The 23945-nt window shown below is 42.3% G+C and overlaps 1 protein-coding gene across 3 annotated transcripts in view; it reads right to left on the reverse strand.

The window, feature by feature from the left end:
- TRPS1 (transcriptional repressor GATA binding 1) overlaps positions 1 to 23945 on the reverse strand; it is a 504317-nt gene that overhangs the window by 32437 nt on the left and 447935 nt on the right. The window lies entirely within an intron of this gene.

Below are 23945 nucleotides of genomic sequence, written 5' to 3' on the forward strand. Positions count from 1 at the left end.
ACATTGTTGAACTATAGGGGTTTGTACTTATAACAACAAGTTTTCCTCCATTTTCAAATCTTGAGATTGCTTTTTAAATATTATCTCCAAAAGCAAAACACAAAATAGAACTCTCAAGCTCATCTTAACATCTGGTAAGAAACCTTTTTATATAAAAAAAACAAAAAAAAACCCAACAACCAAACACAATAACTGACAAAGTCATGCAGTTTAAATTTGCTTTGCTTTACTCTGGGATTCACACACATTGCTAACAAACATGTGGTTCCTACAAATCATGGCCTGCACAGCTCCAGCAAACATTACTAGATGCCTTTCATGTATGCATTATGTACTTATGTAATTTTATTTCTTTCATTCAAGGAAGGAAAAGGAGAACTTAGCACCCACATATAAATTGATTTGATCAGCCTAAATTATGCATCCATCAGCTTCGAGTAATAATTCAGGACATGCACACATACTGTATATGAGAATTGATTGTTATATTCTTTTTATGGGCTAATTATTTAATAATGTTTCTCATTTAAACACAAGTCTGGATGTATTTCTAGTCACTGCAAATGCCTCAAAGCAGGAAACAGGATTATCTTACTGTTGAAACAAAACAAGGCAAAACCCCTCAACTCTGTTGTCTTCTAATAATGGAGAAACTTCTGCGACAAAGCCCGACTGAATATCAGGGAAGGGATTATCAGGGAGCGGAAACTAATTTCATTAAAAGCTAAAAATTACCAGCATTATAGGTTGCAAATTTCAGGGTTTGATCACATTTAAGCAATTTATTTAACTTCGGGCTGCAGTGCAGACTAGTACTACTGCCAAAGGAATACAATGGTTATAATTGTACTCTGATAAATTTCAAATGGAAAGCTTTCTGCAGACATACTTTTGGCTTCCAACACTGGAGCATTTTTTTGGCATGGAAAGGGCATTTGATTCATCGGGTGTTTCACAATGTATCACTAAAAAGATCTGGTGAGCAGCCAGTTCCCTATAGGGTAATTTTTCCATCCAGATGCAAGTGTTATCAGAGGCTCTCGTCAGCTACACTAATTATGATCTTGCATTTGCTGATGTCCGCTCACTCTAACGTTCAACATTCTCCATTAATCACCAATGCAAGGGAAATGAATGAAACAAAGAAATGCGAGATGGTGAGCTGCACAGCCATAAAAACCTAGAATGAGTGCAATAATTTAACAAGATTGGAGAAATGTTTTTAGTAAGCACAAAGTCAGGCGGACAATTGCCCTTTTAAACCAAGAGCATGATTTTCATTAGTTCAGCAGGTTGCACTACTTTAAACTATATAAAGTCCAGATTTGTCATCAGTATGAGCTCCCTCTCTCTAGTCTTCAGAAAGAAGGACTTATGAATGATCTGCACTTGACCTACATTTTGTTACTGCTGCACACATAGGGGCGGATTTTAAAAGGCGCGCGAATAGCCTACTTTTGTTTGCGCTCCAGGCGCAAACAAAAGTACGCTGGATTTTAGTAGATACGCACGGAGCCGCGCGTATCTGCTAAAAACCTGGATCGGCGCGCGCAAGGCTATGGATTTTGTATAGCCGGTGCGCGCCGAGCCGCGCAGCCTACCCCCGTTCCCTCCGAGGCCGCTCCGAAATCGGAGCGGCCTCGGAGGGAACTTTCCTTTGCCCTCCCCTCACCTTCCCCTCCCTTCCCCTACGTAACCCACCCGCCCGGCCCTGTCTAAACCCCCCCCCTTACCTTTGTCGGGGGATTTACGCCTCCCGGAGGGAGGCGTAAATCCCCGCGCGCGAGCGGGCCTCCTGCGCGCCGGGCCGCGACCTGGGGGCGGGTACGGAGGGCGCGGCCACGCCCCCGGACCGCCCCGGGCCGTAGCCACGCCCCCGTACCCGCCCCCAAAATGCTGCCGACACGCCCCCGAAACGCCGCGACGACTGGGCCCGCCCCCGACACGCCCCCTCGGAGAACCCCGGGACTTACGCGAGTCCCGGGGCTCTGCGCGCGCCGGGAGGCCTATGTAAAATAGGCTTCCCGGCGCGCAGGGCCCTGCTCGCGTAAATCCGCCCGGTTTTGGGCGGATTTACGCGAGCAGGGCTCTGAAAATCCGCCCCATAGCTCACAGGGTCATTTATCATTTCACATTAGGGCCTTAACGCTAGCGGTAAACAGGCAATGCGCGTTACTATGCAAATACGTTTTAACGTCAGAAATAACTAACTATGCCTTTTTCTGTGCATTGTGCCCGTGATAGCTGTGCATTACCGGGAAAATGTTTTTATCGCATATGCTGTTCGGGCAGGAGAGAGAGAGAGAGAGGGAGAGATATGTTAGTCTCTGTACCACTGTAAGAAGGCACTTTTAACTCAGAGTGGAGTTTGGGGGGAGAGAGGGGGGGGGTTTACATACATAGTAGGAGGCATGAACAGGTAAGGATATCACTGAAGATTTTCTGTCATTTCAATTGATGAAAGGTACAAGAGGAGTTCATTTGTACAATGCACTCTCTACCTCTCTATTTATTTATTTTATTTATTATTTTTTATATACCTTTACATTCAGTTACTGTAGGTATTTCTCTATCCCCAGAGGGCTTTCAATCTAATGGAGGTAAAGTGACTTGCCCAAGGTCACAAGAAGTGACAGCAGGACTTGAACCCTGGTCTCCTGGTTCATAGTCCACTGCTCTAACCACTAGGCTATTTCCTCCTCCCCTTCTCTACAAATCAACTCCTCTTGTAGTCTTCATCAGTTGAACTGACAGAAAATCTTCAGTGATGTGTCCTTTACTGTTCGTACCTCCTACCATATATGTAAAACCACCATACCCCCAAACTAACCTCCGAGCTAAAATTGTCACAGTTGTATAAATAGAGAGCAACATATTGATATCTACGTAAAGGCGCTCTCTCTCTCCCTCCCCGAACGGCATGTGTGATAAAAGCCTTTTCCCAGTAATGCGCCTGTGGTGAATTAATCAACACAGGAAGCAAAAACCAGTGCAGGAAATTACCGATGTGGGAGCAGGGAAATTAGCTTAACCGTGCCCCCTTGTATATTAGGGGTGCTATTTCTGCTGTATTTTTAGCATTTTGATAAATCTAGAGGTCAGTTTGTATAGGGCAATATTTTCAAAAAAGTGTCACTCTATAAACTTAACCCTAATATTTGTATTTCTGTGTTTGGGGAGGGGGGGGGGGGGGAGGGAGGAACTGAACAAAAAGACAACATGCATACAATAAATTTTAAGTTGATGCTTGGTTTATTGTAAAAATGACTTATTGAAAAGAGGGAACAAAAACATGACTAGAAACTCCATACCAAGGAACAAGTCAAGATGGCAGTCATAGTGCCAAAGCAAAAGGAATAGAAATGAGCTTAAGAAGTTTGCGCCACAGAGATAGTGCTGAGGATAGGCTAAAGGAGTTTCCCATAAGCATAGAATGGGTATGAAATCTTGATTATTCAAACCCCTAGAGTTCAAGCACCTTTTCTTGAAGGTGATGATACTAGAGAAAATTATTATTTTTTTTTTAAATTTTTATATACCGAAGTTCTTGTAGGGACTACAAATCACTCCGGTTTACATAAAACGAAGAACTGCTCAACAGAGAGCTGAGCTTTACATGGAACAGTAGAACATATGGAACAGTATAACTGGTTGACAATTTAACATAGAGCTAAATAAAGAAATAATAGTTTAACTGGTAATAAATAGTAATAAGTAAAGAAATATAATATATTATATAAGCAGTATAACTATTTAACGTAGCTTTATAATGGAGCTTTTGCTTTTTAAAATGGTTTAACTGGAAAGCTGCATGGGTGATAAGAGACCCAGACCATTTAGGTCAATTTTCTCTCTGGGTTCTCAATGCAGTGTCCCATGTTTTTATATTTCACCTTTTCCTGTTTGAGAAGGTACTAGAGGCAGTAGGGTTCTGACACAGTACAAATGCAGACTGCATGGAAAGCATAGAGTAATTTTTGCAAGAATCAATGTTCAAACTGTACAAAATAAATCTATTTCAGAGTCAGCATGAATGAGAAGAAAACCATTTCTGCTTAAAAGGCAACTTAAAAACTTAGTAGCAGCTATATTATTCCCTGGTTGATTCTTTGCACTGTGTTATCAATTAAACAGGGTTCTTTTGCATGTATCTTGCATGATGAATTAAATTATTCTACAATTTTGCATTTGTTTGGATCAATTTTCATTGCGAAATATTTTTAAATAGAATGTATTTTACACAGGACATCCAAGGGCAATTTTTAAGATGAGATCTGTAGCATGTTGCTTTACATACACAAAATTATAGATTCTGGATCTGCACTCACTACTTTCCCTGTATATCTCATCAGCAAAGCAATTTGGCCAGTGAGAGACATTTTCCCTTTGATGTGTAGGTCTAAGCTGCCTTGACTTGCAGAGGGATATAATCTCTTCCTAAGGAGTTATTTAAAAAAACAAAACAAAACAAAAAACAAAAAAAAAAACTCAATACAAGTGATTTACCTAAGATTTTTTAAGTCCCTATTCTGTCGACAGAAACACTACTCAAATAAATGACCCAAGGCAGAAATTACTTCCCATGCAGGAAGAGATAGAAGAGCTGGGAAAAGTGGCTTCATTGAATATATTTTAAAGTTAATTATTTCACTAGAGGAAAAGAATTATCCATCAAAATGAGATCTCTATGACCCTACTGTTTTCTTTATACATTAAATTAAGTGATCTTTGGTCCTTATGACATTCTAAAGATCTTGCTGGCTGACTTCTCACAGTGGCCTGTCAATAAGCAAGAAGGTGCCCATTCTCTCAAGTTAATATCAGAAGGGAGCATTGTGCATTCATTCATTATGGGATTACAGTTTTGTTCAATGCCTTTTAATATCATATTTGCAGCACTAGAACTGTAAATGATGACCTGCAATGGATTCCAGGGTTCCACAAAACTCAGTACCCACAGCTGTTTTCTATTGTTCAAGAGAGATTTAGTACAGTATTCCAATTTATCATTACCTAATTTCTATCATTCTACGACACATTCTGACTACTGAATTGGGAAAATCATATTTGGTTTTATTTACAAATATTTTTGCCCCACCAGTCCAAATAATTCGATCCTGGCTGGTTACAATAAAAACATATGATATAAAATACAAAAAGAAATGTATAATACAATAAGAACAAAAACCAACAACCAAAATAGAACTGCATTATCATAACAAAAAAAAAACAAGATAAAATAACTAGCCACCTATAGTATACTGAATGTAATATGCTTTGAAGTGCCAAAAAGCAGAACATAAATAAAATTAGCCAACATATAAAATATACTGGAGCCCTGACCATTTACTCCAACTTAATCCCAACCTATTCCTATAGATTTCTTTAGTTCATTCATTTTGAATTAAGGTATTAATTAGTTTGTTGCATTTAATTATCTTGACTTCTTCTTTTTTTTTTTTTTTTACTCCTCGTTAATGACAAACATGCCAGGTGGGACTAAACAGATAAAAACTTCATTAGCAAGTGAATCATAGAACCAGGGATATTTAACAAGGCATTTTATTTTGTAGATCATTATCAGGACCACTAGAAAATTGGCAGGAAAATGTTATATTAAAGCTATAATTTTTATATCAATTTATTTGTAACATTCAATACCTTAAACATGCATTTCCCACCGGAAAGGACGTTTAAAAACAAGAGATTATGCTATGAGGGTCAACACCTGGGAGTAACAAGGAAATATTTCAGCACAGAAAGGGTCATAGTCGTGATGAGGCCAAACAGTAACAACATTCATGGGAACAATCACAGAGGAGACTTAGCTGCAAGGAGGTGAAAGCAAAATGTAAGGCTAGGCAGGCTTTGTGGTATTTCAGGAATAGGCAGACCAGCTGGTCTGGAGATCCTTATCTAGGTTTTTATGTTCTTTACTTTAAAGCACAGCAGAGGGTTGTAGTCTCCCTAAATATATAATGTCAAAGAGGGCTTACAAATTGATCCAATACATACAGTATGAATAGAAATCAGGGTTCTTACAAGAGGTGGAGAAGAAGGGTGACCACCCTGGGTGCCAAACTAGGGAGGGCGGCCTGACACCACCTTTTCCAGTCAGTCTGCGAGTCTGAGCACACAAGCCCAAGGGGGAACGTGGACTCCAACAGCAACCCTTGCTCAGCTTTCTGTTTTGCCCAGTGATTGCCATTAACTGAACAATCCACAGAGCTGCATGTCCAGGGTGACAAGGCGAGCCAATCCTGATTGTATGAAGGCATGCAGATGTATTTCTGATTTCCCTATACAGTTCACTGAAGGAAAACAGGGCTGTCGTTCCATGCTTGCAAGATTGCTCTCACATACCTGTAGCTACATGGTCACTCCACTTATGAAGCTTCATAAATTTTCCCCCAAAAAAATAACATAAAAAGTAAATCAGCAAATTACAGGCAAATGCATGAAGATGCAGAAAACTTCAAATCTGGCAAAAGTCTGAAAAGGACAGAATTGGCTTCTTTTAACCGGCCCTTTTCCAATAGCTCTGGTCATTACTTCATTGCTTCTAGCAGAGTCCAGGTCCTCCTAAGCCAACTCCTGCAAATCAAATACTTTTTATGCAGACAAAAAGGCTAAATGACTTCAGACATGACAGAGTCATTTTTTCATCCATTATTTAAATTTATTGAAGCTTATTATGTGTTGCTGTGTCCTAACATCTATAAAATCCCCCTCTTTTCAAGGTTTTTATTTTTTTTTCCATCTGCAAAGTTTGAAACTCATCCTGTACCAAATAAGCTGCATCATAAGTAACTTCAACACTGTTTTACTCATTCCAGAGGGACAGGTTACTGAATTCAGCAGGTAATGAAGCAAAAGTCACCTGTTACAGTTTATTTCACCAACAATTTAGGGAACCGCTCAAACTTTTACACACAAGAGAATCTGAGGTAATGCATATTAGTGTCCCTATTTCAGGAATATTAGCACATGCGAAAACTAGCACTGCCAGTGCTATATTCTCTGTTATTGAATCGATAGCTTATTTTCAGAACACAGGACTACAACCTCAGCCTGCTAAAGTTGCACTGAATAATGATTTAAAGCAACCATTTATGTGGCTGCCCTTTGTGTTTAGCTGGTAAGCACGGATTTATCGAGCTAACTGGTTACATCCGAAAACCCCACCACTGTCCCTTTTTTGTCTAGCTAAGTCTGCATGCACAGTGACTTTGTGCTGACAGATTTTAGCCAGTGGAGTGAGGAATTTTTTTTTTACCCGTTAGACTTAAGCCAGTTTTGACCGCATAAATCTTCTGAATATCAATCCTTAGATGACCACATATAATAATAAATATCATCCTATCCCATGTGTCTTACACACACCTTAAGCTGGTCAAGTAGTTTGGCTAATTAGGTGTCCATGAAAAGGTAAAGCAATCTATGATGATTAAATAGGCATTGATGTTTTGATTATTCTTTGAACCAAAACTAAAGAAATGACAAATATATTTCAGATATTATAGTAGGGGGGTCCTCAAACTGCAACCCATGGCCCACATCTGGCCCCGGAGCAATTTGGTCAGCTCCCCAAACACTTCCCTGACTGTGGCCTGCAGAGCACACTTAGTGGCCACATAAGCCACCACAGAAGTGCTGGCGGGGTCCCCATTCTCTGCCAGCGAAGCAAAGCTTTGTGTAGAGGTGATGGAAATAGGAGCTCAAGCCAGCAACTTTCATGTAATGATGGAGCAAGGAGGGCGTGCTGGCAGGGTCCCCAATCACTGCCGGCACAAGAGAAACCCTATGAAAGGAGAAAAAGGGTGCAAGGAGCGGAGAGAGGGAGAAAGGGAGATAGGGGATAGGGAGGGGGAGTGAGAATCAGGAGGGGGAGAGGAAGGTAAGAGAGAGTCAAGAAGGATGAGAGAAGGTAAAGGGACTGAAAAAGAAGAGTAGAGGGGGATGAGCGGACGGAAGATGAAAGAGTGGAAAGGGAGAAGTAGGAAGACAGTGAGTAAGAAGAGTGGATGGGATGAGAGGAATACAAATTGTGCTATAGTCCAATACAAAGTGGCCTCATTGATATCCTGGATTATTCATGGGGACACTTGCTGCTGGATTAGCACAATCTTGAGATTATATAAACTATCCCATCCACTAAGACTGGAGAACAAAGGCCTTCTATCAAAGTTGCCCATCTAGAGTTTACTAGACAATGTGCTATTTCAATCGCAGTGCCAAGTCTAGGGAACTCGCTTCCAGTCCAAATTAGAACAGCTGAAAGGCCTTGGAAACCTTTTTATTCAGGTTAGCATATGGTCAGGAGGCTATTAGCTAAATATTCACATACTGCACTTCTTTTGTTCGGTGCTAATAGAAACTGCAAGCCAGCTTTCTGATGATTATGATATATTTATGAATTAATTGCTGATCAGCAATATTTTTCATTCCCTTAAGGAAACAGGACTTTGTCGGCTGCAGTATCTTATCTGCTTGTCTTTTCGGATTGTTCTGTTGTATACTGAAATGTTATTATGCATGTGTATGCTATTTGTGATTCACCTTGGACTGCTATTTGTGAGCAGAGTGAACAAGAAACTTTTAATAAATGCTAAATGCTAAGGGGAGGAAGTGGAGAGGGGTCAGGGGCAGAGGAGGGAATATGAGGGAGAGTAGAGAGGGGGTGAGAGGCAGGAGAAGAAGGGGGAGAGGAGGAAGGAAAAGGAGTGAGGCAGGTGAAGGCATGAGTCAAAGCAGAGGAGGGAAAAGGGGTGGAGAAGAGGAGTCACAAAGGGGAGGGAAGAATAACGCAAGAGTGTATGGGGATTTGTGGATGGGAGAGAATGTGCCACAAGTCCATTTTCCTGACATTCACCTTCCCCCCTCACTCTCCCAGAGGCTGAAGGAGGGGAGGCAGGTGGTAGGGTTTTCAGGGTTGCCAACTCGCAACCCGCCCCCCTCCCTCCCCTGACCCTCTCTGCTATTTGAAATGTCACATGCAGCCCTTCGTTTCAAGTTCGGGGACCCCTGCACTTATGCACACCACACCAATGATATTTATTTTCAAAGATGTCTTCCTTACTTACCGTGGCCTATTTTATGCAAATCCTCTATGAAACATAGGGCTAAAAACAGTGAAGCAATGATTAGCGACTGTTAAATTTGCTCTTTGTATCTTGAATACATCTTCTCTTAAAGATTATAGCTGGTGAATTACTTGTTAGAACAAAAATTAAACAAGCAGGCACTTTACTTTTTCAAACAGAACAAAAAAGTCTTCATAGCCTTTTAATGTTTAGATCTTTACCATTATCCTCTTCTTCCACTTCCCTGGTCCTTCAGATTAGCGTTAATGTTTCAAGTTTTTCCAAAAGTCATCCTATTTGGCTGCTCTCTTCATGATAAAGCTAACTAAATCAGGGTGTTGCTTCTAATATGAAATATCAGGGAAATCAGGGCCATGCATTCCACGGAGCCTATGAAAAGGCTACGTTGCAAATATTACACTGGTCCCTAGAACACCAAAACACCTCCCCATTGGGAAAATAGAACAAGCTGCACTACTATAGATCTTTACAAAGAAACTACAAGCTCAGTTACACCTGTAGAACACAGACCGCCCCGTATCAATTACAGAAAAAATGACCAGAAATCAACAATGTGCAGAAAAAACTCAACTGGAAACACAGAGACATCAGACTCTGCATTCAGTGCAAAACTGGAGAAACAGAAAATAGGGATGTGAATCGTTTTTTGACGATTTAAAAAAATCGTCAGATATTTTTTAAATCGTCAAAAATCGTTAGAGTCGAGATACAATAGAAATTTCCCCGATTTATCGTGAAAAATCGTAAATCGGGGGAGGGCAGGAAAACCGGCACACTAAAACAACCCCTAAACCCACCCCGACCCTTTAAAACAAATCCCCCACCCTCCCAAACCCCCCCAAAATGTTTTAAATTACCTGGTGGTCCAGTGGGGGGGTCCCGGCGCGATCTCCCGCTCTCGGGCCATCGGCGCCATTTTGGCTGCCACTAATATAAATGGCGCCAATGGCCCAATAAAAAACCCCCCAACCGACCCTTTAAAATTACCCCCTTAGCCTCCCCCACTCTCCTGACCCCCCCAAAAAAACTTATTACACATACCTGGTGGTCCAGGGGGGCCACGGGGAGCGATCTCCCGTTCCCAGACCATCAGCTGCGCTAAAAAAAAATGGCGCCGATGGCCCTTTGCCCTTACCATGTGACAGGGCAAAGGTAGTGCCGGTGCCATTTTGATTATTGGCAATATGGCCTGAGTGCAGGAGATCGCTCCTGGACCCCCGCTGGACCCCCAGGGACTTTTGGCCAGCTTGGGGGGGGCCTCCTGACCCCCACAAGACTTGCCAAAAGTCCAGCGGGGGTCCGGGAGCGACCTCCTGCACTCGGGCCGTATTGCCAATATTCAAAATGGCGCCGGCGCTACCTTTGCCCTCACTATGTCATAGGGGCCGGTAATACGGCCCGAGTGCAGGAGGTCGCTCCCGGACCCCCGCTGGACTTTTGGCAAGTCTTATGGGGGGGTCAGGAGGCCCCCCAAGCTGGCCAAAAGACCCTGGGGGTCCAGCGGGGGTCCAGGAGCGATCTCCTGCACTCAGGCCATTTTGCCAATAATCAAAATGGTGCCGGCGCTACCTTTGCCCTGTCACATGGTAAGGGCAAAGGGCCATCGGCGCCATTTTTTTAGCGCAGCTGACCTGGGAACGGGAGATCGCTCTCTGCGGCCCCCCTGGACCACCAGGTATGTGTAAACAGTTTTGGGGGGGGGTCGGGAGAGTGGGGGAGGCTAAGGGGGTAATTTTAAAGGGCCGGGGTGGGTTTTTTTTTTTTTTTTTTTTATCGGCGCGGGCCTCACAAAAAAAAAATTAGTGATGTGAATTGGAATCGGAACCGATCCCAATTCACATCTCTAACGATCAGATTTCCCCCCCCCCCCCCAAGCCGAACCCGATCATTAAAACGATCGGGCACACGATTCACATCCCTAACAGAAAAGCATACATTTGATGTCTTGATCACTGATTTTTCTAATATTTGTTTGATTTCTAATCCGCTTTTCGGCACGTTAAAGCGGATTACATTCAGGTACTACAGGCAGCACTGGTCCCAGTCTCACTAATGTTTTCCTCTTTTTTTTTTTTTTTTAAATCTTCTATCTCTTTTTCCAGAGTCTGTATTTTCATTTTCCATTTCTTTTCATGTGTCCTGTCTTTTGCACTTCCTCCACTACATCAGTCTGACACTGATCTTTTCCTTTCATCTGTTTTTTTTCATTTTTCTTTTTTTTTTTCTATCCACTCAGATTTCACCCTCCCCCTCTAGCCCTCGATCTCACCTATCTACCAGTTTTCCAACTTCCACTCTCACCCCTGCCCAGTGCATCTTCCCACTGTCAGTCCTTCCCTAGTCTCATTTCCATTCTCCTTACTCACCCCTCCTCCAGTCCTCAACTAATTTCCCCTGCCCAGCTCCTTATCTGTTGCTCATCCCAACCAGCCTCTTTCTTCTGCCTCTTACTGCCCTCTTTTACCAAACCCCGGCCACATTTCCACCCGAATCACAGACCCATCCCTTTCCTCTCACCCTCACACAGCACCCCCATCGCTATTCCCACTATGCTGTGTGCACGCTCGCAGATCTCGAAGCCCACACACATGGCACAATCAATAGGGTCGATTTTAAAAGCACTGCTCGCTGCAGAACTGCCCACATAGATACCAGGACTGTGTGCAAGCAACACAGATTTTAAAAAGCCGCAAAATCTGTGCATATGTGCCCATGAGGAATAAGGGGTGGAGAATGAGTGGGGCAAGGGCATTCCAGGGCGGGGCCAGGACGTACGCACTTAACTCCGAATTTTAAAACTGAAGTCCGCAGCGCGCATACGCTAGATATCTGTGTAACTTTATTGCTGTTCCTGATGAGGAGCAAATCTGTGGATTTCAAATTTTAGGATGAGGATCCAGGTCAACTTGCGGGGGGGGGGGGGGGGGAAGCGTGCAGGATGAAGGACTAGAGAGGTCTGAAAGACCTCGTTATTAAAGGGACAAACTGGTGGTCTAATTGGAAAACTTGGAAAGTGTCTCATGCAAGCATGTTTTAAAATTCACTGACGAATGCATGTAAAAGCCGACAAGGTCCTATGGAAGACCCTACATGCGCACCAGCTGTGTTTGGGTATCCTCTTAAAATTAGGAGCATACTTACATGTAGATGGTGCATTTTAAAACAAAAATTCCAGTGTAACCTTGCTTGTACGCCGATATGCATGTGTATCTTTCCCTCCCTTCCCCTATCTAACCCACCCCCAGCCCTACCTAAATCCCCCCCTACCTTATTTGATGGAGTTATGCCTGCCTCTGGCCAGCGCGCGAACCTCCAGCACAGCCGCTGTGCCGGAGGACTTAGGAACGTCCCAGTGCCGGAGGACTTAGGAACGCCCCCGGCCCCGCCTCCACAACTCGGCCCTGCCTCTGGATCGCTGACACGCCTCCGGCCCCGCCTCCACAACTCAGCCCTGCCTCTGGATCGCCGACACGCCCCCGGCCCCGCCCCCAATCCACCCATTTTCAAAAGCCCCGGGTCATACGTGCGTTCCAGGGCTTGTGCGCGCCGCCAAGCCTATGCAAAATAGGCTCGGCACGTGCAGGGGTAGGTTTTCGGGGGTTACGCACATATCTTACGCACGTAACGCTTTGAAAATCTACCCCAGTGCACATAAAAAATCCTAATATTATTTGTATTATATTGGCTCATAATGCACAAAACTTGTTTATGCACATAATCTTTCAAAAAGTAGAGGGAACATTGACTACCATCCTTTACCGCCATCTCTCACCTTTTCCCCAGTCCTCCAGGTCATTCACAGCACCTTCTTGACTCTTCCTCATATTTTAGACCCTTCTCTTTCACCCATTTCATATCCTGACTCCTAATCTCCAGCACATATAACAAACCTAAACATATTTATTTATTTTAAAGTATTCATATCCGGCACCTTCCAATGTTCGGGCCGAGTTACAAAGGAACATACATAATTGTTAAAAGTAAATCAAAATATAAAAACAAATTAAAATAATACAACAACTCATTAAAACATATAAATAGAAGAATAATAGTCTTGGAGGGTAATCAAACCACAAAGATTTGGGAAAGCTAGTCTGTTTCAGTGCCTTCTTGAATTGTTCAGTGTTGGAGAGTAATCTAAGACTGGGAGGTAATGTGTTCCATAAAATTGGGCCTGCAATTGAGAAGGCACGCTCTTGTGTCATGTTCAGCCTGGTTGACTTTGGTGATGGCACTTGTAGTAGAAATTGATTTTTGGACCTGAGGTTTCTGCAAAGTAGCAGATAGCCATGAGTTATGGTTATTATAAATAAGATTGTGTATTATCCAACTACTGAGTCCCCACCGTTCCTCACAAATTCCTTTTCAAGTCTTTGAAACCTGCTTTCCCCATCCCCAAATTCCTGGTCTGCCACCTCCTCTCTATTTCCCCACTCTCCCAGCACCCTTCCTTTCCCCAGAGTTTTCCTCATTTCCCAATCTTGGAAACAAAGGTCTCCTCCAATTCGCTCTCTAGCAATCCTTGAGTCCCCAGATTGCAGAATTCCTACTCTCTCCCCAACCCAGCACCCTTCCAACAATTCCCATGTACCCCTGCTCTCCCCCTAATCCCCAAGTATTCACTCTTCCCCCCAATTTGAATCCCTTTATTTTATTCATGACCCCTCCTGGATGGGGTTCCTAAAATGTGAGCGGGTCGGGCACCTGAGTGAACAGAGTGCTGGTCTCTTAGGAGGATTCAGAAAGAAATGTAGGTCATGCAGATGGTAGAGTGGACACGGACTCAGAAGTAAGGACAATGGATAGAAGGCTTGGGCTTAAGAGAATCCCCTCTATGACTTCTCCTAACTGCTCTCTGCTCAGATCTCCCACCAGAAAAATGGGGCTCACTGTTGTTACCAGCAGCCAGAGCATATAACCATAGAAGGAGAGAAAAAACTGATTAGATCAGGGTACACAGCCTTGCACAGCTAGGCTGTGGAGGTTACAAACAAGACAGAAAGATCAACTACTGTTTTCTTTGTAATTATATACAGTACAACTTCCCCTGAATTTGAATCACTTCTTGCAAATACATTTCCCCACTCTTCTCTCCAAATGGCAGATGAAATTTAATGTGGACAAGTGCAAGGTGTTGCATACAGGGAAAAATAACCGTTGCTATAGTTACACGATGTTAGGTTCCATATTAGGAGCTACCACCCAGTAAAAAGATCTAGGCATCATAGTGGATAATACTTTAAAATTGTCAGCTCAGTGTGCTGCGGCAGTCACAAAAAGCAATTAGAATGTTAGGAATTATTAGGAAGGGAATGGTTAATAGAACGGAAAATGTCATAATGCCTCTATATCGCTCCATGGTAAGACCACACCTTGAATACTGTGTACAATTCTGGTCGCTGCATCTCAAAAAAGATTTAGTTGCGATGGAGAAGGTACAGAGAAGGGCAACCAAAATGATAAAGGGGATGGAACAGCTTCCCTATGAGGAAAGGCTGAAGAGATTAGGGCTGTTCAGCTTGGAGAAGAGATGGCTGAGGGGGGATATGATAGAGGTCTTTAAGATCATGAGAGGTCTTGAACGAGTAGATGTGACTCGGTTATTTTCACTTTCGAATAATAGAAGGACTAGGGGGCATTCAATGAAGTTAGCAAGTAGCACATTTAAGACTAATCGGAGAAAATTCTTTTTCACTCAACGCACAATAAAGCTCTGGAATTTGTTGTCAGAGGATGTGGTTAGTGCAGTTAGTGTAGCTGGGTCCAAAAAAGGTTTGGATAAGTTCTTGGAGGAGAAGTCCATTAATGGCTATTAATCAATTTTACTAAGGGAATAGCCACTGCTATTAATTGCATCAGTTGCATGGGATCTTCTTAGTGTTTGGGTACTTGCCAGGTTCTTGTGGCCTGGTTTTGGCCTCTGTTGGAAACAGGATGCTGGGCTTGATGGACCCTTGGTCTGACCCAGCATGGCAATTCCTTATGTTCTTATGTAGAAACAACTCCCCACACACTCCAAACACCATTTTGCCTCTCTCTTGATAGACTATGCTTCTCAAAGTCTTAACATCAGTTTCTCCCACCTTAAGTTTTTCAATACTCAGTCACTGGGCACTTAGTAATTCTCTCCATTCTTACTGGAAACTCTGTAACTCTTCAGAAGTTTCTTCCGCCCCATCTAAGCATAAGTGTTCTCCAGTGTCCCCAGCTCTCACCCTTCTGACACTTCCTCTAACTCTCCTCCACCTTTGGAACTCAGGTTGGGTCCAGTGGATGCTTCCTCTTGAGGAGAAACACCTACTCTGCCTCCGATCTTTCATCTTGAGGTGGGAGAAGCCCCTGCATGGTCCTCTCTAAAGAGAGGCATCCCCAGGTGCCTCCCCACTACTCCTGTCAAATCCTAAATCGGTCCTTTTACTCTGGATGAAAAACTCCCTCTAAGGGACTTTTCTCCCCATCCTTCTTAATGCAGAACATTCTTTCACAGGCCATTAACCATTCTTCATCACAAACTCACTGTATAATTATACCAGATCTGATCAGTGTTTTCGCTCTCTCTATGGTTATATGCTCTGGCTGCTGGTTAACACCAGAGTGAGCCCCATTTTTCTGGTGTGAGATCTGAGCAGGGGAGATAGCAGTTGGAGGCATCATAGAGGGGATTCTCTTAAGCCCAAGCCTTCTATCCACTCTACTTGCTTCTGCCCGGGTGGCACTATACCATCTGCTTGACCTACATTCCTTTCTTGACCCTCCTAAGAGAACAGCACTCTGCTCATTCTGGTGCACGGCCCTCTCACATTTTAGGTACCCCATTTTAATACCACACCTTCCACAGACAATCAGCAGTACACTCTATGACTTCTGCTATCCCACATTATTTCCATATTCCCCAACAATTTCCACAATTTAGACTGGCGTTTGAGCAGAAGTCAAATAATTTCCCATACCGAGAATCCTTTTCAGGGATTTTTTTAAGTGACAGAAAAGGGCCTCTTTCATGGGAAACCAGTCACGTTATTTTTTTTTCACATTTGATAACTTGCCAATTGTACTCTTATCTTCCTTACCCTTGGTGTCCCAACCCATTGGCACCTCTAACCTATCCCTGGCTGATCCTCCTACTGCTGTGGCTGGCATCACTTCACTCTTTCCGTCTTGACTGAGGCCAATGCAGTTCAAACAAATGAAGTTTGAAATATCTATGGAACCTCACATGGCTCATACAGCTGATGACTGAGCTGCATGGGCATGCATGAGAAGAAGTGCTCGCCCTGGTAATAGGAGGATCAGCAGGAATTGGGTTAGAGGCACCAAGGATATAGGACATGAAGGGGGAAGGGGACATAGCTGATTCTAAGGCACCACTACTTCCTTCTTCTGGCTCACAGAACATGTTGTCATCTCCTTGGGCTAGGCAGAACAATTTGGATAGGATGCAGCGGGGGAATGGCACTCGGCCCAGCAGCGGGTGGTGATAAAGATACCAATATTAAGCACCGGCACATGCCATCAGAAATATACCTGGTCATGTTTTAGTTTTTATATTTTATTCTGTCATATTGGTTGTTATGTTTTTCTAGCTACACCATATTTTAATTTTATTGTGAATATAATTATGTATTTATTTTATTCCATACTCTGAGATGTATTTTGTAGAAGGTAACAAAATATACTGTTCTCATAAATGTTAAATATAAAACAGCATGAACCAACAAAGAGTAAACTCCTCGTGGATGTTGTGCTGGTCCTAATAAAACATGTATCATTTTTATTCCAGAGGTGTAAGTAACAATAGAAAACATCTATGAGGAGGATATTCTATTTATATCGCACAAAGTTTTAAACTCTTTTGTTCCTAAAAACACACAATATATTACTTTCTAGAAATATAATCTACTAAATGCAATTAAAAAAACATTAAGTTTTTCACTGTGCTATTGTAGCATCCATTTTTAATTAATGATTGGGTTTTGAATTTTGTCATGGTTTGATTTTGCACTTCATGATAAGAGGTTTTGGAGTTTAACTACACACAAAAATTATTTGGAGGATGGTGATCAGTTAATGATTACAAGCTTTGATGGTAACTGGGATGGTACCTACTCATACAATATGAAACTACCACCTTCCCCATTAAAATATTTTTTGAAACTTTTTGGTCCTATTGGGAAACTAATAAGAATTCAAGAACTGTCTTGGTTTTTCAATTATTGAATTTTTGTGAGTTTATTGTGGTGAAAAAATTGACATAGGCAAAGTCACTGACAGTTGTTTCAAATGAATGCACATCCCTAATGGAATGTGACCCTGCTTGATATCTTCTGTTCTATGCCTTCACTACTGTATTTAGCCTTCAAAATAAAGAGAAAGTCAGAGTTACATAAACTGTCTTAATTTTTATGGTATATCTCAATTGCTTAATTAAAAAATAATAATGGAAGGGGCGCACATCCGCCACAGACAAGATGGCTGCCTGAACTGTTTGCTCCGCCTTAGGTTTGTCTGTGTATGGGATCTATGAAGAGGTAATATATAGCAGGGATGTGTGTCTAAGAGGATGTATGGGGTGTGGACTTTCTTGGGGCCATGGCTGTGTGATTTCAGGGGAGTCTGGTTGAAGTAAGGTATACATCTGTGTGTGTACAAGGGGGCATGTGGGGGGGATGATGAATTGAGATGCTGCATTTAATTTCCTTCTCTCAGTGAGGTGTCGTCGCTGTGGGTGGGTATGCTGGGAGAATGTGCATGTGCGGGGGCATGTAGGAAGGTTTAGACTGTATGATTGTGGCAGAGTTGTACTTGGATGCATGTGAGTGGGTCAGAGAGAGGTTCTGTAGATGTTTATGTGGCGGTGGGTGTGAAGATGTGTCTTTGGGTATGTGCAGTGTGAGGGTGTGTGTGTGTAGGTGTTTATAGGAAGGGTACCTCACTGGTAGCCTGATTGTCCGAGACCTGTGCCACTTCCTGGGAGACAAACACTGGAGAGCAAATCTGCTGCTTCTGTAGACAAGCAGGGCTGATTTAGGCATGATGGGGAGTCCCAAGCTAACAGTTGCAAGGGGATGGGAGAAATGCAAACAATAACCAGATTCCACAATTTTGAGGACTTGAGTCCTTAGTGATCTTCTATCACTCTTCAAGATCAGGTAAATCCTCTGCTCAACTGGAGATGTGGAAAACTGAGAGATGAGTCTCAAAAAAACTAGGAGCTTGGTGGAGTTTGTTGCAGCATGACAGATGTAGGAGAGATATATTCACCGCTTGTACTTAGGAAGCAGCAGGACAGATAGAGTGAGATTTCTACCCAGGCACTTAGGAAGGGGCAGGACAAATGTAGGAGAATATACATATTCACACACACACACACACACACACACACACACACACACACACACACAAGAAGTACTGCTCTTTAAGTGTGTGAGATGAGTAGTAGCCTGGAGTGAAATAATGACCCCCCCACCACTAGCATGGAAATATAACTAGGGTAGATTCTGAGGCCAGTGGGATGCTGGCTGAAGGGCAGAGCACCCATACACACACAGACACCTTAGCTAGCTATGTGTGTTTCTGCAAGAATCAATAGCCACAGACACAAATATCATCTCACACTAAAGGCAAGGCAGAAACAGCAGTGACAGAGCAGTGACACTGACTGCCTGTCTATGCCTAGAAAACTGATGCAAAATCAAAAATCAATCATCAATTAATGTAATGACTAATTTGAAACCACAGTAACCATCTCTCTCAAAAGAGCATCTCTCCCAAAGAAAAGCAGCAGACTATTTAGGAAATTAGGGAAACCAAACAACCACATGATTGGTAGATGTAAAGTATACTTTTGTCACTTACCATGTCCCTGGCAAAAAAAAAAAAAAAAAATGAAGTAGGAATGGCAGACAAACTATGCATCTCCCAAAAGGCCAGGCCCCTTCCCAAAAAGATCATGGATTGGGAAATTCAAAATATGCATTTGCTGAGTTACCAGGTGGCATCTTCTCTCACAGTTCACTTTGAAACTTTGGCAACACAAAAATTTACAGTAGAGAGACAGAGCACTAATGGGGACAGAGAGGCAGAGAAACTGCTCCCCCTCCATTGATTTGAATTTAAGATGACTTAACATTTCAATGTGCATAATTGCAAATAGTGCATACTAGAATAAAAACTATACAGTATAACAATGACATTTTGTATATAGTTTCATTTTATATAAGCAATATAGAGAACTGTCTGTCATTTAAAACAGTGCATCCCACCACACCCTTCTGCGAATCTATGATGAAAAGCATGTCTGAAGCCGTGTCTCTGCATGCTTTCTTTACCTGTTTCTGAGCTAAGGTAGCAAGAACAAGTATTTCCAGAAAAAAAAAAAGCAACTGGTAATCTGTAATCAGAAGTAATATTAACAGACTGGCAGGCCAATTGGTCTTTAACATTCACTATGAAAGTGAGCATGTTCCGGTGATCTCAATCCGGTTTTGCAGGCAAAAAAGAAAAAAAACAAATGGGTCACTAGTATTGCAGACAGCAGACCAGAGGCAAAATTTGCTAACTAGAGATGATTTAAGATCTCCATATTCTCTGTTTCCATATGATGTAGAAATCGTTTTCTTTAAACCTTACTTAAAGGCTTTTGTGTTAACATATGGATTCCGCTACCATGGTAAAAATGGAGGCAAATCAGACCCGAACATTTTTTTAAAGATTTCAAAACGCTATTTTATAATACATCTTTTAGCTATGGATTTCCCTAGCAATAATGGCATAATATTCCAACCACAGGAAAAATACTTCAGCCTCAATCAAATGGGGAACGAAAAGCTCACCTACACCAACTTCCCTTTTCAGCTACAAACTTGTCTGCATTTGCCATCTGCAAAAAGGAACATACACCTCGTGCTGCCAATTCCTGCCTCTGCACGTCCAGGACTCGACTTGCTGCAGCTGCTGGAGAAGAAAGAGCCAATTGTTTTCTTTCAACGTAACTTCTATTTGTCTCACTGCCTTGGATGTAGCAGCTAAAAAAAAAAAGGTAATGCACTGCTTCTGCTTGGGCAGAGACTGACCGCGGCAGGAGGCCGGCTTTCTTACAGGCCTGTGCTTTGTCCATCACACTATATCACATCCAACAGGATAGCTGCTATCTACTGGTGCGTCACTCCCTGTTCCAGGCGTAAGGCACTTAATGCATGAATTGTTCCATCAGTTCCATACAAAGTAGCCGCTGACTAGTCAACTAATCATATTTTTTTTTTTAAAACTATCATAGATACTGCAGGCTTTGAGTTGTTGGTTTTTTTTTTTTAAAGGCTTCAATTGAATTAACTGTGGGACAGTTTAGCCATATCTACTGTTGCTCTCAGGATGTTGATTTAGGGTTTTCTCCACACTGAATGCCAAGTTCTCCTGTTGTTTTCTTTGACTTTTATGTTCTTCTTTCTCTCTCTGTTTATCACCTGTCTGAATCATCCTGGCTGACACTTCGCCAGCAGTGGCAGGTCGAAATAAAAAACAAAATTTACAATTTGCAGGTCTGATAGTTAATCAATAAGCTTAGAGTTTTCTCACTAGGAAACACACTGGTGCAAATCTTATCCGACTGCCTTTTTTTTTTTTTCAGCCACTAGAAAGCAAACTGCAGTTTTTCACACTGGGATATCGAAGGGATCCAACTGAAATAAATGTTCTAGATAAACATTTTATGCACTCGAGAGGCCACGGCACAGGTTGCACACCCTGCTGGGTTATTCACACAATATTCACCAGTGGAATGGAAGTTTATATTAGCCTAGTCTGTTGGAGTTACTCATGGGGGAGAGTCAAAGAGACTCTTCCAGCAAAACCACAAATATTCATTTTCACTAAGTAATATTAACTTGTCCTGGTTTCATTTAAATGCCTGTCTAAACAGGTTATGAAATAGTGGCTAAGGAAGAGAGTGCCCTTCTTTCATGGATGGAAATCATCCTATCTTTAAAGATTATCTTCCTAGGTCCATCCCTAGTCATCAATAGATCCTAAATCACCTTTTGTAGCCATGAATTAAATTGCTCAGTGGACACAATTTTTTCTAGGCCCCGGTTGTAGGCAGGTAGCTTTTCAAATGTCAGACATTCAGCTGTTTGCTATCCTTCCCCAACTCCTTAAACTGACTGCAGATTTCTGCAGACCTATTATCTGCCTGGAGGTAAGTATAAACTGATACTTATTTCTCTTTCTGTCCATCCCTGCAGGCTGAGGCACTAGGAAGACAAATGACCTGCCTCTCCCCTTCCCTGATTCTCGACCCTTCAATTATGGGGTCTGTTATCAGACTTTGTCTTTCCTTTGCAATCTCTTGTAAGGTCCTTACTATGGCAGACTTCCGTATCAGCTTTAATCCCCGTTTCTGTAGAGTAGCAGGACCCTGCATGTACCTGTGTTCACAGTCAGAGGGATGTTCATTGTTTTATATTAACTGGGCAATTTCCTCCTGCTTCTCTGAACTTCCAACTCCGTCAGTTCTTGGACTGGATTCTGGCACCATGAGCCTCCGTTTGCAGACACCTCTGGATTTCCCCCTTATTTTATATCTCCCCATCTCTAACATACCTAGACTGGTCATTGCAGGTATGGTCCTGAGCCTGGGGGCTAATCAACTTGGCTTCTTCCATAACCTTGCAAACGGAAGCTGTGAACACCAGAAGACCCAACTTAGGGACTGAAAAAAGGACCTCATGCACTGCTGCTAAGTCACTAGACTCACTTTCCCTTTTTTTTTTTTTTTTTTTTTGAGGCCTCTGTGCCTGTGGTATCTAGAGTGGTCCCTAGACTATTTTTTCAATGACCTGAAGCTCAGCCTTTGGTCTGGCAAATTTTCATCTTTAAGCCAGACAGCTGAGCATGGACAGGACAACTTCAAATCTTCTGCAAAGTCAGTCTGAATACTGCAGAGCCACAGATATTGCCTGTACTATTCCCCTCATCCTCTATTCACTTCTATCAATTAGAGAAAAAAAGACCAAATACCTGCAACATTTTCACTAAACAGGCACACCCGAAATTCCCATCATCCCCATCAGGGATCGGCCTCAACATAAGAAATAGAAGCAGGGTAGGCTGCAAACTGCATACTTACAGGGTTTTGGCATAGCCCCACCTCAGAGCTAAGGAAAAAAAAACGTTACTGTACCTACTCTGAAAAAGAATTAAATTTACCCTAATTCTAGTAGATTTCTCTTCAAAACTCAGAAATAACAGAAGCTCCAAACTATTCCCAGAAAGCAAGAGAAAATAATTTATGGAAATGAGAAATCCTATCCTCGTCAATGAAATGCGCGTGTATAAGAGAATATGAAGGTAGGGCAGGTAAGAAAATTGAAAGCAGGCTAAAACAGCCATCAAGCAAATTAAAAAAGCCAAAGCAGCCAATTATACTTAAAGAAAAAAAATATCCAAAAATACTTTGCTGAAGACTCTGACAAAGAGGAAGCAATGAGCCTTAACTTTAGCTCCTTTATTAACTTGGTGGAGTTGACTTGAGCTGGATCATTAAAAAATGTAAGGCTGCCCCCAACAGACAATCTTGCATTTCACAAAGAAATCTGAATGAAAATTTACTTCCAAGGTCAATGACATTTCCATGAATATCTAAGAAAACAATAAATAAAGCCCTACATGTTTAGGGATATAATTCGCTTTCCAATAAATATCACTGGACAGCTGTAGCTCAAAAATGATTTTCTATTTGGGAAAACGTATCGCTCTCACAGGCTCATTTTCCACATTCTTTTCTTTTTTACTTCCCATAAATGCCTTGCTGTCTTAAAACGAGTGGCCTCAAACTACTTGCAAACCATTTTATCAGTTTTTTAACTGTTATTCGAGATGTCTTTTTCTGGTTCTACTACCTGCTGAATTCATGTTATTTAACCCAATGATAGTCATGATTCTCCATTTGTCTGCCAGTGAATCTAACCCTACAGCTCCAGTCATTTCAGTCTCAAAATTCGGTTTGGGTCGTTCTTTTGGTCGGGCTTGACAAAGCTGCCGCTGCTATGACCATGGCTGCCTCCACCCTCTCAGGCACACACGGTGATGGGCTGCTCAGTGCCTTAGAACTATGCTACCCCCACTGCAGTACCTGCAACTGGCACCAACACCACAACAGATTCATTAGTCCTGGGCATGGGAAGGGGCACCGAGCAAAGAGTCTGCTGATCCACCTTCTACTTCGGGCGCCACTGCTATAAGCCACAGCATCTCTAACTACAAAGTTTATTCTGCAATGATCAATAGCCTCCCTGAACAAACCCCGTGCTCCATCAATGAAGGTTCTCTGCAGGGACTGCAGAAGGAACCAGTAGAGGCTGCCCCGGATTTTTAGCAGGCTAGAGAAACGCGGAGCATTTATTTCTTTTAAAGATTTGTTACCCACCCTTCCACAGCTCATAGGGTCCAGTCAGCTGCTGAGCCTGATGCCCAGCAATTTGATGAAAATACCAAAACCAAATCCTTGGTGACGAGTCATGGTAAAAGAATTTCAACAGAACTTCCTCTGGAGGCAAATCTTCTGAAAAGTAAATCTTAATTGTACCCTTCTTTTCAAACCGGATAAAATCAAAAGAAAGAACACATTATTCTTTACAAGCAAATAAATCAAGGGTACAGGACCAAAAAAAAATATCAATCTCTCAGCCATCTTAGATCTTCTTTTACGGGAAATCAATATGATCTTGAACAAGAAATTGGTGCTTCTGGCAGCATGGAAAACTTGACCACAGAGGATTAAAAAAGAACAATTCTGAAAAGCAAATGCTCTATTAATCAACCTCTGGGCTATTTTACAGTAGAAAA

Source organism: Rhinatrema bivittatum, chromosome 2 (genome assembly GCF_901001135.1).
Source record: "Rhinatrema bivittatum chromosome 2, aRhiBiv1.1, whole genome shotgun sequence".
In the NCBI taxonomy this organism is placed as follows: Eukaryota; Metazoa; Chordata; class Amphibia; order Gymnophiona; family Rhinatrematidae; genus Rhinatrema; species Rhinatrema bivittatum.